Source organism: Rhinopithecus roxellana, chromosome 16 (assembly GCF_007565055.1).
Source record: "Rhinopithecus roxellana isolate Shanxi Qingling chromosome 16, ASM756505v1, whole genome shotgun sequence".
Taxonomy (NCBI): Eukaryota; Metazoa; Chordata; class Mammalia; order Primates; family Cercopithecidae; genus Rhinopithecus; species Rhinopithecus roxellana.
The window spans coordinates 30,540,475-30,562,042 of NC_044564.1; the positions used below are offsets into that span (position 1 = coordinate 30,540,475).

At 43.3% G+C, this 21,568-nt stretch overlaps 1 long non-coding RNA gene across 1 annotated transcript in view; it reads left to right on the forward strand.

Annotated features, from left to right (window-relative positions):
• LOC115894002 overlaps positions 1-21,048 on the forward strand; it is an 80,191-nt gene extending 59,143 nt beyond the window's left edge. Inside the window, exons 8-9 of the long non-coding RNA XR_004054052.1 lie at positions 11,221-11,270; positions 20,362-21,048. This is a non-coding gene — a long non-coding RNA (uncharacterized LOC115894002). The remainder of the gene's footprint in view (positions 1-11,220; positions 11,271-20,361) is intronic.
• Positions 21,049-21,568: the final 520 nt, after the last annotated feature.

The following is a 21,568-nucleotide window of genomic DNA, read 5'->3' on the forward strand; positions in this document are numbered from 1 at the left end:
AAAGAGTTAGGCAGAGGGATCTCGATTGCCATTTCTTCCTGTTGCAGTTGCTTCAGACGGTTCAGCTTCCAGCCAGACAGTTCCTAATGGACCTGCACAGCATGCAAAAAAACCCTTCTTTGTAAAAATAACTCCTTTGATTTCTCCCAGCCTTGGGCCCTGTTTAGTTAGGGGCAATGACCAGGAGGCAAGTCGTTCCGGGCCTTGCTGGTACAGTGAGGGGGAGATCGCCCATGGCTTCCCCAGCTGCACTGCCTGTGGAGCAAAGGGTTCAGAAGCAGAGAATTTTTAAAAATATAATAATAATAAAAAGAATGAAAGAAAGAAGCCCTCTTTGAAAATCCTTACTGTTTCCCACTATCTCCTACAGCGATTGCCCTTTCATTAGTGTGGAAATCCAACAATGTGGAAATCGAGTTTTGTGTGTGTGTGTTTTTTTTTCTCTTTGATATCAGCCTAACCCTTGAGGCTAAACTTGTGGTAAGCCACCTGTCCACGTTAGCTAAAATAAAGTTGTAGCTGGAATCTCCACCTAGTCCTTTAGCTGTTGTACATTTTCATGTTTATCCTTTGAGGCCTGAGACAATAACCACATATTGCTTTATTATTCAGGATCCCGTGGGTTGCTGGCAACCGAAACCCAAACTGAATTTGTTTAAGAATAAGGGAGGAATATATTGGGAGAATATTGGGATATTTTAAGTAACTGAAGGAGGGGTTAAGAGGTCAATCTATGAGAAAGACAAGGAACCAGGCAGAAATTTAACAATAAAATGAAATAAAATCGGAACCAGGACTCCCAAGTGCCCCCTGGATTCCTTCTCTCTCTGTCTGCAGCTCTATCCCTCCTGGCATCCAGGCCTTTCTCTCTCATTGTAGATCTGAGTCTCACATACTGTGGGTTAAAACACCAATGAGGGGCTGATTTTGTTTCTTTTTTTCTTTTCTTTTCTCTTTTTTTTGAGATCGAGTCTTGCTCTGTTGCCCAGGCTGGAGTGCAGTGGCGCCATCTCGGCTCACTGCAAGCTCCGCCTCCCGGGTTCATGCCATTCTCCTGCCTCAGCCTCCTGAGTAGCTGGGACTACAAGCGCCCGTCACCACACCTGCCTAATTTTTTGTATTTTTAGTAGACACGGGGTTTCACCGTGCTAGCCAGGATGGTCTCGATCTCCTGACCTTGTGATCCACCCGCCTCGGCCTCCCAAAGTGCTGGGATTACAGGCGTGAGCCACTGCACCCGGCCCTGATTTTGTTTCTTAATTCTAGATAGAAAAGTCTTGGGGAAGGCTCTGACTGTGTGGGCTTCAGGCAAGGGCGCCAGCCGGGTCCAGACAACTCTAGTTTGGTGGAGGCGGGGTCATATAAGAACATGGCCACACTCGCCCCATCCTGGTGAACCACTTGTTTATAGGGCGGAAAGGAGCAATTCCAGAAAGGGGGCTTCTTTCTTGGAAGGATGGGTTCTAATCAAAGCAAGCAGCAGCCATTTACTAAACATACATAACATACTTGCGTAATGACCTGAGAAATGTTTCTTAGGGATTTTGGCCATCTTGGTAATAATCAGAGTCTTGGTAAAAGTCAGAAATCAGAAACCTAATCAGATGCATCTACGTGGCAAAAACTCTTAAGATTCTTTGGTTTGTTTTTAACTCGAAACTCCAAAGAGGACAGAATATATTGAGAATGACTGGACCCACGCTCTAAAGCAAACTAAGTACATAGCAGTTACACTCAGATTTATATGTACCATAGTGCACGGGACTTCAGTGAGTTCTTATATTCACCTCTAGTTTCTCCTCCCTGCGGAAGCAGTGACCACAGCAGATTGAAGCAGCTAAGGGGGTTTTCTAGGCTTACTTGGATTGAATTCTCTTTTGCATGCTCACTGTTGTTTTTTACTTGCTTGATTTGGTCTAAGCTGAGATGTCCACTCTTTAGGGGAGGACTGTTATTTTGGAGACTTGCCTCTGCCAGCTCACTGGACGGGCTGTGCTCACTGTGGCCTCCTGACCTGGATGAGTCGGTCAGCACACTCTCAAGGGGTCCTGTCTCTTTCTGCATGGGTGGCTGTCTCTGCAAGAGCCGTGATGGTGGGTAAAATGTTCAAAGCCCCATAGGCAGGATGAAATGCACCATTGTCTATTTACTTAACTCAGTGGTGTCTGACGTAAGACCACAGAACACACCTTCTTTCCATCGCCCATCTTGCCTGACCCTACCTGCTGGCAGTATGTTGCCAGCAACCTGGATGTTATTGTTAATTAATTCATGCCTAACATGCAGTGGCTTATACTTGGTATTGCTGAGTGTCTAAGAATAGGCACAGCCTGGAATTGAGAAGTGAAAACTGCAAAATGGCTGGGTGGAAAAAATGATGGGACATAGAGCAGGCCTTTTGGTGTTTTCCCTGTAGTTATCTTTTACAGGTTAAATAAGATTAATATTCATGGTGAACCAAGAGCAATTAGCTACTTTGCATGTGTTACTGCTTCTTAGCCTATTCTAAACTCTGTTTTATGTATTTATTTTAAAGGACTTTGCCTTGATTAGGGCCAATCGTATAAGACCTTGTACTTTGCATATTTGCAATCATGTTTGCATGTTTGCATTTCTAAAGTTTTGAATTTCAAATCAGGCAACGAGTTTCAGCAAATATACTTCAGGTACACATGACCATAATCAGGACATGAGACTATACTACAATAAAATCCCAAAATGGCCTCTAGGGATAAAATATTTTATGTTTTCTATTTATAATAAAAATTTGGGATGAGGGTTGGCTTTATTTTAAAAACAGAATAATTCAGAATATAATTTAAATGCAAAATTGCAAACTAGTATTTTTTCTAATTATTTTCAAAATCTGAACCCCCTGATAGGGGCAAGGGAAGGTTGGAATATTCTTATCCATAATGATGACAGAACAACAGGCCTTTCCCCTTTTCTTTCCTCTTCTTCCCTGGGACAGCAGTGCCCGCTGTCACGCACCTATCACTTACTCTCATACTGTTTTCCAGGATACTTGGCCAAGGCATCTTCTAACACGTTCTAAGATGATTTCAGAAATAATTTTTATCAGATCATCGCTAACCTTTCTAACAGATCTATGAGGTAAACATCCCAGGCCCACTCGCTATAAATTTTAGGGCTCCAATTTTTATCCAGATTTTTTTGACTTTTAATCAAGGACCTTTTTCACTTCATTTATATTTCTCAAATTAAGATCTGAAGATCCTTGAAAGTCTTCAGTCATATTCTCAAGGGGCCTTGAGTTCTCTATGAGAATTCAATTTTGCATTTTCATTTTGATGCTAATAATCAGGGAAGATCAACATATTTTGGTTCATTTGGCTGATCAACTTAACGGAGAGCTTCCACATACTTTCGGGGCCTGCATTTTTATCTGTGTGTAAGATTTTCTTGGTGACAGGGAGTGACAGTTTCTTTGTCAGAAAAATCATTGTAAATGATTAAAAAAAAAACAAAACACACAGACATGTGAATGTTGTGTTCTCACCAAGTGAAGGCCCGATGACCTCATCACAGGATGTACAAAGGAAGGTTCTGCGTAACGTAAATAGAGACAAGCAGTGGAAGCATTGAGTCACTGTGAAGCATGAGGCCAGCAGGCTGAACTCAGGAGAGCCTGGGCAGGGAGCACCACTTTCACGCTGTTGAGGGGGAGTGAGCATTCTGTATTTGTTCCATTAAATTAAAAGTATTCATTTGAATTGTATGACTTTTCTACATTTGTTGACCTATAAGTTTGTTTTAGTTTTATTGTGGCATGATGTCTATATGCAAACATTCTTTATATCTAGTTTTAAGTTTATATATATTATAACGTTTTAATAAAAATCACTTAGGATGACATCAGAGGTCCATGAGAATGTCTTTCCCCTAAAGACAGTCACACATTATTCCATCAGCACTCCATCATAGGCTAAGTTTCCAAAGAAGTTTTAGGAAAGAGGAAAGTATATTTGAGGTTTTTGTTTGTTTGTTTGTTTTGTTTTGATTTTTTACAGAGTTTCACTCTTGTTGCCCAGGCTGGAGTGCAATGGCGCAATCTTGGCTCACTGCAGGCTTCGCCTACTGGGTTCAAGTGATTCTCCTGCCCCAACCTCCCAAGTGGCTGAGATTACAGGCTTCCACCATCATGCCTAATTTTTTGTATTTTTAATAGGGACAGGGTTTCACCATGTTGGCCAGGCTGGTCTTGAACTCCTGACCTCAGATAATCCACCCGCCTTGGCCTCCCAAAGTGCTGGGATTATAGGCATCAGCCACCGCACTGACCCATGTTTGAGTTTTATGCAATTTATGTTGGCAACTTGTTAACAGCACCAGAGGCCCTACCTTCAAAATATATCCAGAGTTCAATTGCTTTTACTCCCTCTACTCTTAGTGCCTGGTCTCGTCACCATTTCTCAGCTGCCTGGATGACAGCCACAGCTCCCAGCTCCTGCCAACCCCTCTGTCCATTCTCAACCTGCAACCAGAGGGAGGCTGCTCAAGCCTGAGCCTGAGCCTGTTGCTCCTCTTCTTCCCACCTGCTAATGGCTCCTCGCTCTCTCAGAGTGACTGCCAAAGGCCCCCTGACCAGCAGGCCCTGCACCAGCCCCTGTGCCTCTCCACCGTCTCCACGGCTCCCACTGTTGCAGCTGCACTGACCCCTCCCTGCTCCTGGAACACACCAGGCCTACTCCTGCCTCGGGACCTTTGCACTTCCTTTCCCACTGCTTGGGAAGCTTTTCCCTAGACACCCAGTGGCTGCCTGCCTCCCTTGGCTCAAGTCTTCTCTCAAATCTCATGTTGGCAGTGATGCCTTCCTGACCACTCTGTATGAAATTGTAAACCCTAGGCCAGGCACAGTGGCTCACGCCTATAATCCCGGCACTTTGGGAGGCTGATGCAGGCGGATCACCTGAGGTCGGGAGTTTGAGACCAGCCTGACCAACATGGAGAAACCCTGTCTCTACTAAAAATACAAAATTAGCCGGGCGTGGTGGCGCATGCCTGTAATCCCAGCTATGTGGGAGGCTGAGGCAGAAGAATCGCTTGAACTCAGGAGGCAGAGGTTGCAGTGAGCTGAGATCGTGCCATTGCACTCCAGCCTGGGCAACAAGAGTGAAACTCCATCTCAAACAAACTAACAAACAAACAAACAAAAATTGTAAACCCTACCCCTCCAGTGCTTCCCCTTCTCTTTCTCTGCTTCATTTTTCCCACATGATGTATCCTCAAACACATTATTTAATGTATTTATATATCTGATACAGTAAAGGCAAAAGTTTACCCATTGCCTAATGACCCAAGGGACTTTTTGTTTATATTTTCTTTTAATCTTCTACTGTGTACTTGTTACAAAATTCAAAAGGTACAGAAGTGAATAGTAAGTCTTTCTTCGTCCCACTTTCTATGCTGTACTTTCTATGTATTTATCTTTTTGTTTTGTATTAATTATGACATCAGCTTTGTTATAAATTAACATATAATCTTAGTAATATTATTTCAAATTATTGTATTGCCATTACTTGACCTTTTCAGCATATGACAACTATTTGCTATTGTAAATAACACTGTGATAAACATATTTGTACTTGAAACTTTTCCATGTTTGGGTGATTCCCTTATGATATATTCAAAGAAGTGGTATTCCTAGGCCAGTCCCTTGAACGGACATTTTTGAGATTCCTTATTCATATTGCTAAGTTAATTTTGTAATAAAAGGCCAGGCACAGTGGCTCACGCCTGTAATCCCAGCACTTTGGGAGACTGAGGCAGGTGGATCACAAGGTCAGGAGATGGAGACAATCCTGGCTAACACGGTGAAACCCCGTCTCTACTAAAAAATACAAAAAATAAAATAAAATAAAGAGATAGGCGAGGTGGCGGGCGCCTGTAGTCCCATCTACTCAGGAGGCTGAGGCAGGAGAATGGCGTGAACCCGGGAGGCGGAGTTTGCAGTGAGCCTAGATGGCGCCACTGCACTCCAGCCTGGGTGACAGAGCGAGACTCAGTCTCAACAACAGCAGCCGGGCACAATGGCTCAAGCCTATAATCCCAGCACTTTGGGAGGCTGAGGTGGGCGGATCACCTGAGGTCAGGAGTTCAAGACCAGCCTGGCCAACACAGCAAAACCCTGTCTCTACTAAAAATACAAAAGTTAGTCGGGCATGGTGGCACATGCCTGTAATCCCAGTTACTCGGGAGGCTGAGGCAGGAGAATTGCTTGAACCCAGGAGGCAGAGGTTGCAGTGAGCTGAGATCACACCATTGCACTCCAGCCTGGGCAGTAAGAGTGAAACTCTGTCTCAAAACAACAACAACAACAACAACAGCAAAAGTCTATAAAAATGTGCCATTCAAGGCCAGGTATTGTGGTTCATGCCTATAATTCCAGCACTTTGGGAGGCCAAGGCAGGCGGATTACTTGAGCCTGGGAGTTCAAGACCAGCATGGCCAACATAGTGAAACATCGTCTCTACTGAAAATACAAAAGTTAGCCGAGTATGGTGGTGAGTGCCGGTGGTTCTAACTACTGGGGAGGCTGAGGCACGAGAATCGCTTGAACCCAGGAGGCAGAGATTGCAATGAGCCAAGATTGGGCTACCACACTCCAGCCTGGGCAACAGAGCAAGACCCTGTCACACACAGGCACACACACACACACACACACACACACACACACACACACACACGCCATTCAAACAGCAAAATCTGAAAGATTTTAACCAATTTATTTATTTTTTTGAAACTTTGTTTCACTCTTTCACCCAGCCTGGAGTGAAGTGGCACAATCTCGGCTCACTGCAATCTCTGGCACCTGGGTTCAAGCTATTCTACTGCCTCAGCCTCCTGAATAGCTGGGATTATAGGCACCCACCACCACGCCTGACTAACTTCTGTGTTTTTAATAGAAACAGGTTTCGCCATGTTGGCCAGGCTGGTCTCACACTCCTGACGTCACGTGATCCACCTGCCTTGGCTTCCCAAAGTGCTGGGGTTACAGGCCTGAGCCACCATACCTGGCCTTTTTTTTCTTTTTTCTTTTTTTTTTTTTTTTTTTAATCAATTTTTCAAATGTACCTTTAACAGACATTTTTTTTTTCAGACGGCCAGAACCAACTGTGCGTTCTTTTAGAACCTCTTCTCCAGCTACCCGGGTGGCCAAAGGTGGGGAAGAGGGGACAGGAAGAGTCAGGGCATAAGGGCCCTGAGAATCTTTTGGTTTCTGGCTCCACTTCTCTTTTGTAGGGTCTGCTGAGGCTTTGCTAGGCCCAGAGAGATACAAGCAAGGGGTTGGGGCTGTGGAGACTGGAATGGAATATAAATAACAATCAATAATCATATGCCTAAAAGTGTTCCCTTCATGACCTTTCAGCCTTGGTCAAATCATTTTGGGTTTTTTTTTGTTTGTTTTTTATTTTTTATATTTTGTAGAGATGGGGTCTCCCTGTGTTGCCCAGGCTGGTCTCAAACTCCTGGGCTTAAATGACCCTCCCACCTTGGCCTCCCAAAGTGCTGGGATTATAGGTGTGAGCCACAGTTCCTGACTGGTCAAGGCATTTTGTATTGAAGATTTCCCTCTTAGACATAGACTGAATCATACCTAACACTTACACATGTAATAGGATGGACTTGGGTATTTAATGCTCCTTACATGGCCAGTGATATGTAAGTCTAAAGAATTGTCTACTCCAGCCGAGTGCAGCGGCTCATGCCTGTAATCCCAGCACTTTGGGAGGCTGAGGCAGGCAGATCACCCAAGGTCAGGAGTTCAAGACCAGCCTGGCCAACATGGTGAAACCCCGTCTCTACTAAAAACACAAAAATTAGCCGGGCATAGTGGCGGGCGCCTGTAATCCCAGTTACTTGGGAGGCTGAGGCAGGAGAATCACTTGAACCCGGGAGCCAGAGGTTGCAGTGAGCCAAGACTGTGCCATTGCACTCCAACCTGGGCAACAAGAACGAATCTCCGTCTCAAAAACAGAAAAAAAAAAAAAAAGATAATTGTCCACTCCATTTAGTGATTAGTAATATTTCAGTGGAAAAGACCTCAACTAAGGATAATTGTTTGGATAAAAATATTTCAATTCCCATAGCAAAAAAAAAAAAAAAAAAAAATTCAGTTCCAAATTCTATTGCTTCCCCATTTAAATGAAAGTACAGAAATCCATTAATTCTGTAGCACATGCCCGAGAGCAGATAATAGTCCAAAGGGTGCCTTCTAAGGAAGGGTTGTTGGTTCTTTCATTCTTCGCATTATTGAGAAAACTGAAAAATGTTAGTCTCTAAGATGATTTTTTTTCCATTAGAAGAGAACAGAAGTAAATATCAGAAACAAGTAATATTTGTAGTCTCCAGAAAGGGTATGGCTTAGAAACTGGGATGAAGAAAGACTTACTCTTCATATCTGTACCTTTTGAATTTTGTAACAAGTAAATGCATTACTTTTATAACAACGCATCTGTCAATAGAACAACAACGAAAGGTGCACCTTATGTCTCCTGACACTGACAAGAGGTCCTATCTCTATGGTCTTTGCTTTTCAACCAGGTGATCCCTTCAACCAGGTGAACACTACAAATCCCATTAATAGGGCTCTACCAAAAAACACAAAAATTAGCCAGGCATGGTGGCACATACCTGTAGTCCCAGCTACTTTGGAGGCTGAGCTGGGATGACTGCTTGAACCCAGGAGGCAGAGGTTGCAGTGAGCTGAGATGGCACCACTGAACTCCAGCCTAGGTGACACAGTGAATCCCTGTCTCAAAAACAAACAAACAAACAAAAAACTAGTTTCACCTGTTTCTTTCTATTTGCATAATGTGACTACTAGAAAGCTTAAAATTAAAAATGTGGCTCACAGTATATTTCTCTTGGACAGCACTGTCTGAAGTTTACTGTGAGCCCAATGTGTCCAAGGACCTAAAGCTACTAGAGTGTAGTTAGCATATGAATGGCAAGGAGGTTGTGGCAAGGACAGGCCTGGATATAGGCAGTGATCGCAGCAGGCATGATTGCCCTTGGAGGTCATTTCAAGGGTTCAGACCTTCCTAAGAGTATAGGAAGCTACTGGGGAGATTTCCTCAGGGCAATAATAAGAACAGACCTGCATTTTAAAAAACACTTGGCTTTTGTAGGAAATTCATAGGAATGACTGCTGCAATCACCTATAGCTGTTCTGTGCACTTAGACGAAAATCCAAATTCCTCATCTCAGCCTCCAAGGCTGTTTGCATTGGACTCCAGCGTCCTGCTGCCACCTCATCAAATGCCATGACCTCCTATTGTCTCTCTGAAACAGGGCAGAATCTTTTCCATCTCAGGACCTTCTCACTTGTAAATTCACTTTGCCTGGAATGCTTTTCCTTGGTTCATCTCAGAACTGGCTCTTTGTAATCAGAGGTATTTTTTTTTCAGCTTCTGTGTCACCTCCTCAGAGAAGCCTTCTCTCACCCCCCTTCCTAAAATATCCTCCTCCAGTTAATTATTTCCTTCATTGCACTTATCACTGTCTGAACTTATCTTAGGATTTATTCGTTTGCTTGTTTATTGTCTGTGTTTGCATATTAGGTTGTAAACTTCTGGAGATCAAAGGCCTTGCTAGTCTAATTTGCTCTTTTGTATGACGATGGATGCTTTGAGGATGGAAGGAGTACAAGGAAACCTGTAGACCAAGTGCAGCAGAAGGCCCAGGATAGAACTCTAAGGATGGTAAATGTGCAGGAGGTGAATGACGGAGGGAGAGCAGGCGCTGGAGACTGAAGGAGCATCCAGGCAGAAAGAGCTGCGTCCTGCCACGGAGGGCCATGGAAGAAAGGGTTTTAGGAAGGAGCTCTTGGTCAATAGCAGAAAGTGATGCCTAGAGGATAAGTATAGTGTCCACTGTCTACAGTGAGTTGGGGGCATTGGTAGCCTTGGGAGAAGTATGTTCTGTGGAGTGATGGGATGGAAGGCAGATAGCAGTGGGCAGAAGCACAAGGAGGAGTTGGTGAAATAGAGGGGGTGGATGTACACACCTCCACTCCTCCATGACATGTGACAGTGGGAGATCCAGGGATGGGGCTGGAGTCGGATATGGGGCCTTTGGAGGAATTTTTTTTCTTTTTTTTTTAATCAAATGGGAGACAATTGAGCTGATAGGCTGAAGCTGGAAAAGTTAAAGGAAAAGGAGAGATAGGAGATGATATGCAACCTCTGCTTCCTGGGTTCAAGCGATTCTCCTGCCTCAGCCTCCCGAGTAGCTGGGATTACAGGTGCGTGCCATCACACCCAGCTAATTTTTGTATTTTTAGTACAGACAGGGTTTCACCATGTTGGCCAGGCTGGTCTTGAACTCCTGACCTCAAGTGATCCACCCACCTGGGCCTCCGAAAGTACTAGGATTACAGGCGTGAGCCACTGCACCGGGCCAGGATATTTACTCAACACTTGTGATTGGCAGACAAGGAACATGGTCCCATCTCCAGGAGGCTGCAGTGTGGTTGGAGTGGCAAGACATGGCAACAAAGGAGAATAACTCAGTGTGTGAGAAGCCTACAGGAAATGAGTGCTGTAGTATTTCAGAGGAGAGCAAGATTAACTCCTGATGCTGTGATCAAGGAAGTTTTCATGAGAAGTGGCATTTGATTTGGGACTTGAAAGCAGAGGAGTATTTTACTAGCTGGAAATATAAGTGGCAAAAGAAAATAAAGGAGAAGGAGAGTGCATTTCATGTAAATGGACTGACAAGAACAAATAAAGGAAATAATGTATTTTAATCAGTTTATCCTTTTGGCAAAGAAACAGGGACAATTTTTTTTTGGGGGGGGGTCTATACTCTGATAAAACACGGCAATTTAGGGTAAGAAAGAGACTTTAGGCCGGGCGCGGTGGCTCAAGCCTGTAATCCCAGCACTTTGGGAGGCCGAGGCGGGCGGATCACGAGGTCAGGAGATCGAGACCATCTTGGTTAACACGGTGAAACCCCGTCTCTACTAAAAATACAAAAAAAAAAAAAATTAGCCAGGCGTGGTGGCGGGCGCCTGTAGTCCCAGCTACTCGGAGGCTGAGGCGGGAGAATGGCATGAACCCAGGAGGCGGAGTTTGCAGTGAGCCGAGATCGCGCCACTGCGCTCCAGGCCTGGGCGACACAGCCAGACTCCATCTCAAAAAAAAAAAAAAAAAGAGACTTTAGAGATTATCTCATCAAATGTCCTTATTTTTCTAGGTATGAAAACTGAGGTGCAGAAAGAAATAACTATTGAAAGTCACAAACTGGTAAGTGACAGAGTTGGGCTCACAAGTGTAGCTTCCACAATAACATAATTGTACAGGTTTTAAGCATAGAATATATTTAGTAAAACCACATCAAATTTTGTTGATTTATATCAGAAGTGCAAAGGAGTGAAGACTAGATGAATTTTTAGATTTTTTTAAAAAAAGAAATATAGTTGTAATCCCAGCACTTTGGGAGGCTGAGGCAGGAGGATCACTTGAGCCCAGGAGTTCAAGACTAGCCTGGGCAAAAAGTGAGACTTCCTCTTTACAACCAAGCAAAAAATTAGCCAGGTGTGGTGGTGCACCTGTCATCCCAGCTGCTTGGAAGGCTGAGGTGGGTGGAGTCCACTTAAGCCCACGTGGTTGAAGCTGCAGTGAGCCATATTCACACCACTTCAGTCTCAATAACCAAACGAGAACTTGTGTCACAAAAGAAATACAGTTATGTAGTCATAGTGATTACAATTCCAACAAAGTTTTGCTACACAGACTTGTCATTGCAACCTATGTGAATAGAGAGACAAGAATGATTTGTTATTGAGAGATTAACTGATGACTTCCTGCTATTCACCAGACTTATTCTGGTCTCCTATGTCATGGCCAAATTAAGCCCCAATTGGCCAAAAGTGAAATTGAAAAAAAAAATCCATGTTAACTCAAAGTATGAATTCACAAAAGAGCGAGAGAAAGATGATGAGAAGGTATTAGTTTCCTATGGCTGCTATAACAAGTTAGCACTTTGGGGGCTTCAAACAACACAGATTTATTATTTTACGGTTCTGAAGACCAGAAGTCCAACACAGGTCTCACTGGGCTGAATCAAGTTTTGGCACAGCTGCATTCCTTTCTGGAGGCTGTAGAGGAGAATCTGTTTTCTGCCTTTTCTGACTTCTAAAGACTGCCCACTTTCCTTGGCTTGTGGCCAGTGACATTGCACCTCCCTCAGGGAACTTGATTACCCCCTGACCATAGCTGAAAAAGGTTCTCTGCTCTTAAGACTCATGTGATTAGACCGGGTGCAGTGGCTCACACCTGTAATCCCAGCACTTTGGGGAACCGCGGCAGGCAGATCACTTGAGGCCAGGAGCTCAAGACCAGTCTGGCCAACATGGCAAAACCCCATCTCTACTTTAAAAATTACAAAAATTAACCAGGCAGGCCCCTATAATCCCAGGTATTTGGGAGGCTGAGGCACGAGAATCGCTTGAGTCGGGAGGCAGAGGTTGCAGTGAGCTGAGATCATGCCACTGCACTCCAGCCTGGGCAACAGAGCAAGATTCCAGTCTGAAAAAAAAAAAAAAAAAAAAAGACTCATGTAATTATGTAATTGGATTCAGTAATTGGATAATTCAGGCTGCTCTCCTTATGTCAAAGTCCTTAGCCTTAAAGTCTCATCCATAAGGTCCCTTTGTCACAGAAAGAACAATTTCACAGGCTGGCATTAGGATATGGACATATTTGGGGATCCATTATTATTTTGCTTAATACAAAGAAGGAGGAGGAGGAAAAGACATACTGTGAATTATTAGAGAGATGACTTATACATAATTAGAAAAGAAAATGAGCATCGAGAGCCAGTATAAATTCATTAAATCATAGCAGATATTTTCTTATGTAACAGAGTTACTAGGCAAATAGATTTGGGGGATACCAGAGACAAATTGATCCTCCAGTTTTTCTCTTAGGATTTGCTTGTGGAACGATAATAGCATTTGTGTAAGGTGTCAGTGCAGCACATCTATTCACAACTCATTAAACAACTGCCGAAAACTGGGAACAGGCATAAACCTGATGAAGGTCTCCTAGTGTGTCATGGGACTGTCTGTCCTTGGTCCCTCTATTTGCAGCGTTATCAGTAACCAGGATGAAGACTTAAAGGTCAGGTGTATCCGATCTGCAGGTGACACAACAGTATTCAAATCTAAAGAAAATCTCAATAACTGGGAAGAGAAGATGAACACACACGAACTGTTACAATAACAAACGTGAAGTCTGAAATGTCAGGGAGAAAATCAGTTGAATAAAGGAAGGATGGGACTGAATTTGATGTCAGTTTCTGGAAAATTAAAAACAAGGCTGGGTGTGGTGGCTCACACCTGTAATCCCAGCACTGGGAGGCCGAGGTGGGTGGATCACCTGAGATCAGCAGTTCAAGACCAGCCTGGTCAACACAGTGAAACACCGTCTCTACTAAAAAATACAAAAAAATTACCCGAGCATGGTTATGGGCACCTGTAGTCTCAGCTACTTGGGAGGCTGAGGCAGGAGAATCACTTGAACTCAGGAGGCAGAGGTTCCAGTGAGCCAAGATCACACCATTGCACTCCAGCCTGGGTGACAAAGAGAGACTCTGTTTCAAAAATAAAGCAATTTCTGTGTCTGTGAAAATAAAAATGATATTAAGGGCATCAATTAGCAATTTTTTTTTTCTTTTTGAGATGAAGTGCAGTGGTGCTATCTCTACTCACTTCAACATTTGCCTTCCGGGTTCAAGAGATTCTTGTGCTTCAGCCTCCCTAGTAGCTAGGACTATAGGCATGCACCCCTAGGCCTGGCTAATTTTTGTAGTTTTAGTAGAGATGGAGTTTCACCATGTTGGCCAGGCTGGTCTTGAACTCCTGACCTCAAGTGATCTGCCCACCTCAGCCTCCCAAAGTGCTGGGTGTGAGCCAATACGCCCAGCCCAATGGCAATTTTTTGAGCATCTACTATGTACCAAGTATTGTGCTAAGGAGCTTTACACGTCATATATTTTCACCCTCACCAAAAAAATCTATAAGGAAATAATGATTATCTCTGTTTCACAGATGAAGTTAGGGTTCAGAGACGTGAAGCAACTTGTTCAAGATTACAAAATCATCTATCTATATGAACTTGGGTCTGACTCCAAAGACCATGCTCATATAGCAGAATGACGGAAGTGTTTTCAAAGGCCAATGAATTGTAGTTGCATTAGAAAAAGTCAGTATCCAGCCGGGTGCAGTGGCTTACGCCTGTAATCCCAGCACTTTGGGAGGCCAAGGTGGGCAGATCACCTGAGGTCAGGAGTTAGAGACCAGCCTGACCAACATGGAGAAACCCCATCTCTACTAAAAATACAAGATTAGTCAGGTGTGGTGGTGCGTGCCTGTAATCCCAGCTACTCGGCAGGCTGAGGCAGGAGAATCATTTGAACCTGGGAGGCGGAGGTTGCAGTGAGCCGAGATCGCACCATTGCATTCCAGCCTGGGCAACAAGAGTGAAACTCCGTCTAAGATAAAAAAAAAAAAAAAAGTCAGTGACCAGGTCATTCTAGAAAATAGAAATAGAAATGTGATACATTTTCTATTTTGATCTCACTTTAAGAGGGGCTTTGACAAACCTGAATGTGTTTAGAGGAGTGTGACCAGGGTTCTGAGTGTTTTAGATGCTAAATCATATGAGGAGTAATTGAGTGAACTTCGTATGTTTTGCCAAAAAATCTTGAGGTCAGGGTGGACAGCACAAAAACTTAATACTCCCTAAAAATATTTGAAGACAGAACCAAATTTTCTCTTCTGGAAGTAGTGCAGAGGCAATTTCAATTCAAGAGAACTTGATCATAATGATTTATGTCATGAAGTCACCATTCAAGGACAGGCTTAGTGTGAGTTTCTTGGAAGTAACAACCAAAGTGCTTTCATCTTTGGAGTTAAATAAGTGGTGCTTGGCAAGAACAGGTGCTCAATTTGTGTCTGTTGAATGCATGAACAAGCGACTTTGTCAGGGACATCATACAAGATGTTAGCAAATGGAGAAGCAAGTTAGAAGAGGTGAACTTTAGAGTTATTTCGAAGTTCGGGATTTTTCTTTGATTTCAGATTGTTGACTTGAGATAAGTAGGGGAAACAAGCTCTGGGTCTGCTGCCTTTTTTTTTTTTTTTTTTTTTTTTTTTTTTGCCTCATTGGTAAGTCAAAGCAAAATTCTAACACCGTGATTGACACTGAGTTCTAATGACCTGAATATCAACATCAAAAGTATTTCATATTTGCATTACGAATAGGTCTCTTTCTAAACACGTTGACATTTTAATTGTTCCTTAAAACAATTTCTTTTTGGCTGGGCACAGTGGCTCACGCCTGTAATCCCAGCACTTTGGGAGGTCAAGGCGGGCGGATCACCAGGTCAGGAGATCGAGACCATCCTGGCTAACACAGTGAAACCCTGTCTCTACTAAAAATACAAAAAATTAGCCAGGCGTGGTGGCGGGCGCCTGTAGTCCCAGCTACTCAGGAGGCTGAGGCAGGAGAATAGCATGAACGCAGGAGGCGGAGCTTGCAGTGAGCCAAGATCGCACCACTGCACTCTAGCCTGGGCGACATAGCAAGACTCCGTCTCAAAAAACAAAAAGGAATTTTTTTTTAGAGACAGGGTCTCACTTTGACACCCAGGCTAAAGTGCACTGGTACCATCATAGCTCTCTGCAGCCTCAAACTCCTGACCACAATTGATCCTCCGGAATCACAATATTACAGGCACAAGCTATTGTGCCCAGCTGACATTTTAATTGTTCTTGAGTTGCCCCCACTACTTTTTTTTTTTTCTGCATTCTTGCAGCGTTGATTGGCTAAACCATAGAAAAACAAATTAAATTTGCAATCTAGCCAATTTCCATAAACAAGCTGGCAGTATAAGGGTCCTGAGGGGTTGTCGCTACGACAACAGCTGCCTAGAATGAAGTAGAATCTGTTTAGAGGACTTATGTAGGAAGTGAGTCATACATTGTGGAGCAGTAAAGATGACCAGGAGGATACAGACAGGGAAGGGGATATCACAGAAGTGGCCCAGAGTCAGTGTGACCTACATTTTACAATCTGAAGAACTCCAATAAAGGCCACTGTCCAGCTTGAATGTATTCAAAATAATGTTGAGGCCATATACATATATGTCAAAATCCTATCTTTAATACAACCGAATATGTTAATATTACTTCATTGTGGTTCCAATGGAGCAGACAGCTGAATTTCTCTTAATATTTTTGCATATCTTTTGTGCTATGTTGATGCTCAGCTGTTGGACCCCGTTCATTGGATCCCATTAAATTAGCAAGATTGCTATCCTTTTAGATCCATCCCCCACACACCAGTATTTCATACTCAGTTATTTGGAACCCCTGCCATTATTAACTCTTACAAAGTTTATTATAATATGAGACTATGTCACCACAGGCACTTAGAAGTGACTTATATGTAGTGTTATTTAGCCCTTCGGAATATGCCTCGTTGGAATTTAATCCTTAAGAATTTCCAAGTTGTTTGCCGTTACATTTATTCTAGCTATCAACCACTTCCTCCTTCGTCCTGGTGCCTGAAATTTCCACTTTTAGGGTTATTCTTTAGTTTTCAGATAACTCTGTTTACTTGGGAAGAGTAATCTACTAAGGCACCGTGATAGAGTTCGTTTATCAGATTAGTTTGCCTCTCTTTCCTAGCATCCTTTGTTTATCACTCAGGGTCTCTTTAGGAAAATGATGACATTTTCAAGCTGAATAATTGGGGAGATTTTATTTATTTATTTATTTATTAATTTATTTATTTATTTATTTATTATTTTTTGAGACGGAGTTTCACTCTTGTTGCCCAGGCTGAAGTGCAGTGGCACGATCTCGCCTCACCGCAACCTCTGCCTTCTGGGTTCAAGTGATTCTTCTGCCTCAGCCTCTGGAGTAGCTGGGATTACAGACATGTGCCACCATGCCTGGCTAATTTTGTATTTTTAGTAGAGATGGAGTTTCTCCATGTTGGTCAGGCTGGTCTCCAACTCCCGACCTCAGGTGATCTGCCCACCTCGGCCTCCCTAAGAGCTGGGATTACAGGCATGAGCCACCGCGCCTGGCCGTAATTGGGGAGATTTTAATAAAAGAGTTATTTAAAAAGTGTGTGTGGCTTAGGAAAAGTAAGAAGGACCAGGACAGTACCCCTGGCCAGTATCAGCGAGGCTTCCTTACCATACCTGGCCCTGATAGATAGGGAGGGCCATTGCTGGAACTTGGAGAGGTAGTTGGTAAAGGGATGAAGCAGAGAGTGAGCTGGAGAATAAATACCTGGATGTCATTCTCCTCTCTCCTTCTGTCTACTGGTAGTCTTTCTCATGAACTAAACCAAAGCAAAACTAGAGGGCAAGGAAGCCCATTGGCGTAGTCCATATAGGTCAGTCTCCTGGGGTGGGATGGACAGTGGATCTGGAGGGGGCAAAAAGAAGAAATCTAGCCCACCCTGTAACAAAGTTGATGTTCCCAGGGCACTGTGCTTGACCTCTTCCTTACACCAACTATTCCCCCATGCCTTTTTTTTTTTTTTGAGATGGAGTTTTGCTCTTGTTGTCTAGGCTGGAGTGCAATGGCGCGATCTCGGCTCACACCATCCTCCTCCTCCCGGGTTCAAGCGATTCTCCTGCCTCAGCCTCCTGAGTAGCTGGGATTACAGGCATGTGCCACCATGCTTAGCTAATTTTGTATTTTTAGTAGAGAAAGGGTTTTTCCATGTTGGTCAGGCTGGTCTCAAGCTCCTGACCTCAGGTGATCCGCCTACCTCAGCCTCCCAAAGTGCTGGGATTACAGTTGTGAGCCACCGCGTTCACCCTCACTATGCCACTTCTTTCTTACTTGTTTCTTTTTCTTCTTTCTTTCTCTGCTTTCGTTCTTGGTTCTTCGTCTTTTCGTGTGTCTTTCTTTCTTTCTTTTCTTTCTTTCTTTACTTTCCTTTCTTTTTCTTTCTTCCCTTCCTTCCTTTCCTTCCTTCCCTTCCCTTCCCTCTTCCTTCCTTCCTTCCTTCCTTCCTTCCTTCTCCTTTCCTTCATTCCTTCCTCTTTCTTTTTTTTCTCTCTCTCTCTCTTTCTTTCTTTCTTTCTTTCTTTTTCTTTCTTTCGCAGTCTTGCTCTGTCACCCAGGCTGGAGTGCAGTGACGTGATCTCAGCTCACTGCAAGCTCAGCCTCCTGGATTCACACCATTCTCCAGCCTCTCAAGTAGCTGGGGCTACAGGCATCCGCCACCATGCCTGGCTTATCATGCCATTTCATTTATGGTTTTTACTACTCCCCTCACTCCATATGCCAAAGTCCAAATAAGTCCACTTGGTCTTTCCATATGCACTTCATCCTCAACGTGCCCTGAGCAAACTCATTAAAACTCATCGTTGTTTTGCCCTTTATCCAATTTGCTTCTCGTCTCGTATTGTATCCTAGTTAAGATATCGCTATCCTGGTGCCCAAATCAGAAATCCAAAAATTATTTCATACCATAACCTTTCCCTTAGCCCCAATATCCAATCATCAATTCTGCTGATTTTACCTGTAACCTATTTCTCCATATAGCTACTTTTTTGCCACTCCCGCTTTTCTGGTTTAGGTCATCACTGCCTCTTATAACACGTCTCTTGGCCTCTAGTGAGTTCCCTCTTGAAACAATTAGTCACATTGCTATCAGAGGGAACATTTAGAAATAAAATATATTTCATTCATTCATTTATTTGGAAGTGATGTTGTGCTAAGCATTGGACATTTGGAAATGAATAGATATGTTCTCTGCATTCAGTTGTATCTCGTGATAGAGAGACAGAAGTACAGATTGATAGGTGCAATGACAAAATTACAAAGAAAGCATTTAGCTTATAATAGGGGTAAAGGTGGTGGAGAAAGCAACACATATGTTAATCCCTGAATGACTAACAGGGGTTAACCAGGTGAAGAGAAGGAGAGGAGAGACAGCCAGGGAAAGAAATTTCAGACTATGTGGGCAAGCTGGTTCAAGTTCTGGAGTGAGAGAGGGCATAGAGAGCTGGAGGAATTGAAAGTAATATATTGTGTGTGAAGCAGAAAGTGTGAAATCAGTATCAGATGATGAATTTTATTGAGAACTTTGGACTTTATCTCAAAGATTACGGAGACCCCCTGGAGGACTTTAGGTTGAAGCTTGATATGATCATATGTGTGCTTTGGAGGGATTGTTCTTGCAGTTATTTGGTGAATAGACTTGAAAGGGGATAAGACTAGAGGCAAATGAGCCAACTGTAAAGAGCTCTGACTGAACTAAAGAAGTGGCACTGGCTATGGAGTGATCAGAAATATATTAAAGTGAGATTATTTATAGGACACATTAAAAAAGACTGAATTTGGAGTGTAAAGGAGTGAAAGGAACCAAGACTGATGCTTAGGACCCTAGCTTGAGCAATTGGGTGGACAGTGCTAGTATTCAGTAAGGTAGGAAATTTGGAAAGATGAGGTGTAGGAGAGTCAGGTGATGAACTTGATTTTGGACATGTTGAATTTGTGATTCCTTTGGGCCATTTATGTGGAGATGAGTTGGATGCTCATGTCTAGATTTTCAACTATGATAGAAGATGAAACTTCTCAAGGAATGCCTATTGAATGAAAATAGACTCCAGGAAGGACCAACATATAAAGCTTATTGGAGGAAAGAATGAATAAGTGTTTAGTAAACGAGGAGGAAAAATTTTCAGTTCACTTTATCTATCGAATCAAGGCTAAGTTCTTAAGTTAAAAACTTTCTCTTCAACTTCATCTCAGGCCCATTCCCAACTTAACATTTTAAGCTCTGTTAGTACCAAACTGCTGCTGATCCTCCATGTATATTGCGTCTGTTTCTTGGATGTCTATTTACTGCTTGCTTTCAGTGTTTGCTATGCCTGAAATACCTGTTCCTCCTCCTCCTCCTCCTCCTCTCTTCTCCTCTTCCTTCTCCTCCTCCTCTTCCTCCTCCTCTTCCTCCTCTTCTTCCTCCTCCTCCTTCTTTCTCTCCTTTCTACTTTCCTTTCTTCTCTCTTCTTTTTTTTTTTTTAGAGACAAGGTCTCACTATGTTGCCTAGGCTGGTCTTGAACTCCTGGCCTGAAGTGATCCTCTCACCTTGGACTGCCAAAGTGCTGCGATTTGGCAGCACTGAGCTAAATCCCAAGCATGAGCCACTGAGCCTGGCCTGTTCTTCCTTCTTTATATGCTTATAAACCTTCAAAATTATCTCAAGATTACTCACTCCAGGAAGAACTTGAGCCTCAGTGATTGAATTGGTGTACTTCTCCTCCCTTCCTATCGCTTTTTCTTTATGTGTCTATCCTAGCACTTCTCACACAGTATTGAAGTCATCTGTCCACCTGGCTCATCAAACAAATTGTTCCCTGAGTTCAAGGATCATGCTGCATGCTGGATTGCCCAGGAAGCTGCTTCTGAGATGGAGTTTAGTGACCAAAATATGTATGTGGGCCTTTGGATCATCACCTGTGGAAAGGAAGACAAGGAAACAGGAATGGACCTAAGGTTAAGTGAAGCTCTGATGCAAACCTGACAACTATCTCACCTGACACCGTGAAGAGCTCTGGAGCTGGAATGGCCTTTCGTTGTTCTGAATTGGTGTGAGGTAGCTAGGTCTTCACACCCCTGCCACCACCCATTGTTGCGTATGGGCCAACCAGGAAGGGGCATGACCATGAGTGATGCAGCTCTGCAGCTGAAGCAGTACCTGAAGAGGCTGACAGCTGAGGGCCATCTGCTGACAGCACTCCCTGCAGCTGGGCAGCACATCCTTTCTCAAAAGGGGATTAAGGCAGTCGCATCTCCATGTCCACCATGGACTATATATTTTTTCTTTGAATTCTTAGGGCTTCCCATAGTATATGGCACATAGTAGGCAAAACTGGAGGTCTGTGTGGCAAATTCAGCTAGTAGATGAGTATTGTTTTTTCACCCACAAAGGGATTGTTAAAAATTAGTTGTCAACATTTAAAAATGAAAAGATTTCATATTGAAATTATCATATTTTCTAGCTTTTCTTGAAAAATCAAAACATCTGGCCAACACTAGATCTTTTTCTGAGATGGAAACTGTGGGCTGGAGCTGAGCCAAGATTGTCCTCAGACAGGCTTGTGAGCTCAAGGTCTCCAGACACACACCTTCCCCACTCCTTGAGGCATGGAACCCTGCCTGCTGCATGCATTTACGTTACCTGTTACCTGTAGTCCTTTGAGTTTGCCACCCCTATTAGTTATTAAAGAAATGTTTATTGAACTGAGCAAACATTAACATCACTGCATTACACTTCTCAAGGGATATTCATGTACATTCACTTATTTAATCCATAAAACAACCCTGAAAACTAGGTGGTATGATCACCCCCATTTTACAGATGAGGACACTGGATCCCAGAGTGGCTGTGACTGCCCAAGGTCTCTAGCTGGGAAAGTGGTAGGATTATGACTTGAAATAAAATAAAATGTTTTGATTTAAATCCTGTAATCCTCCCACTGTGACACCTGGGGGCCCTGGGATGT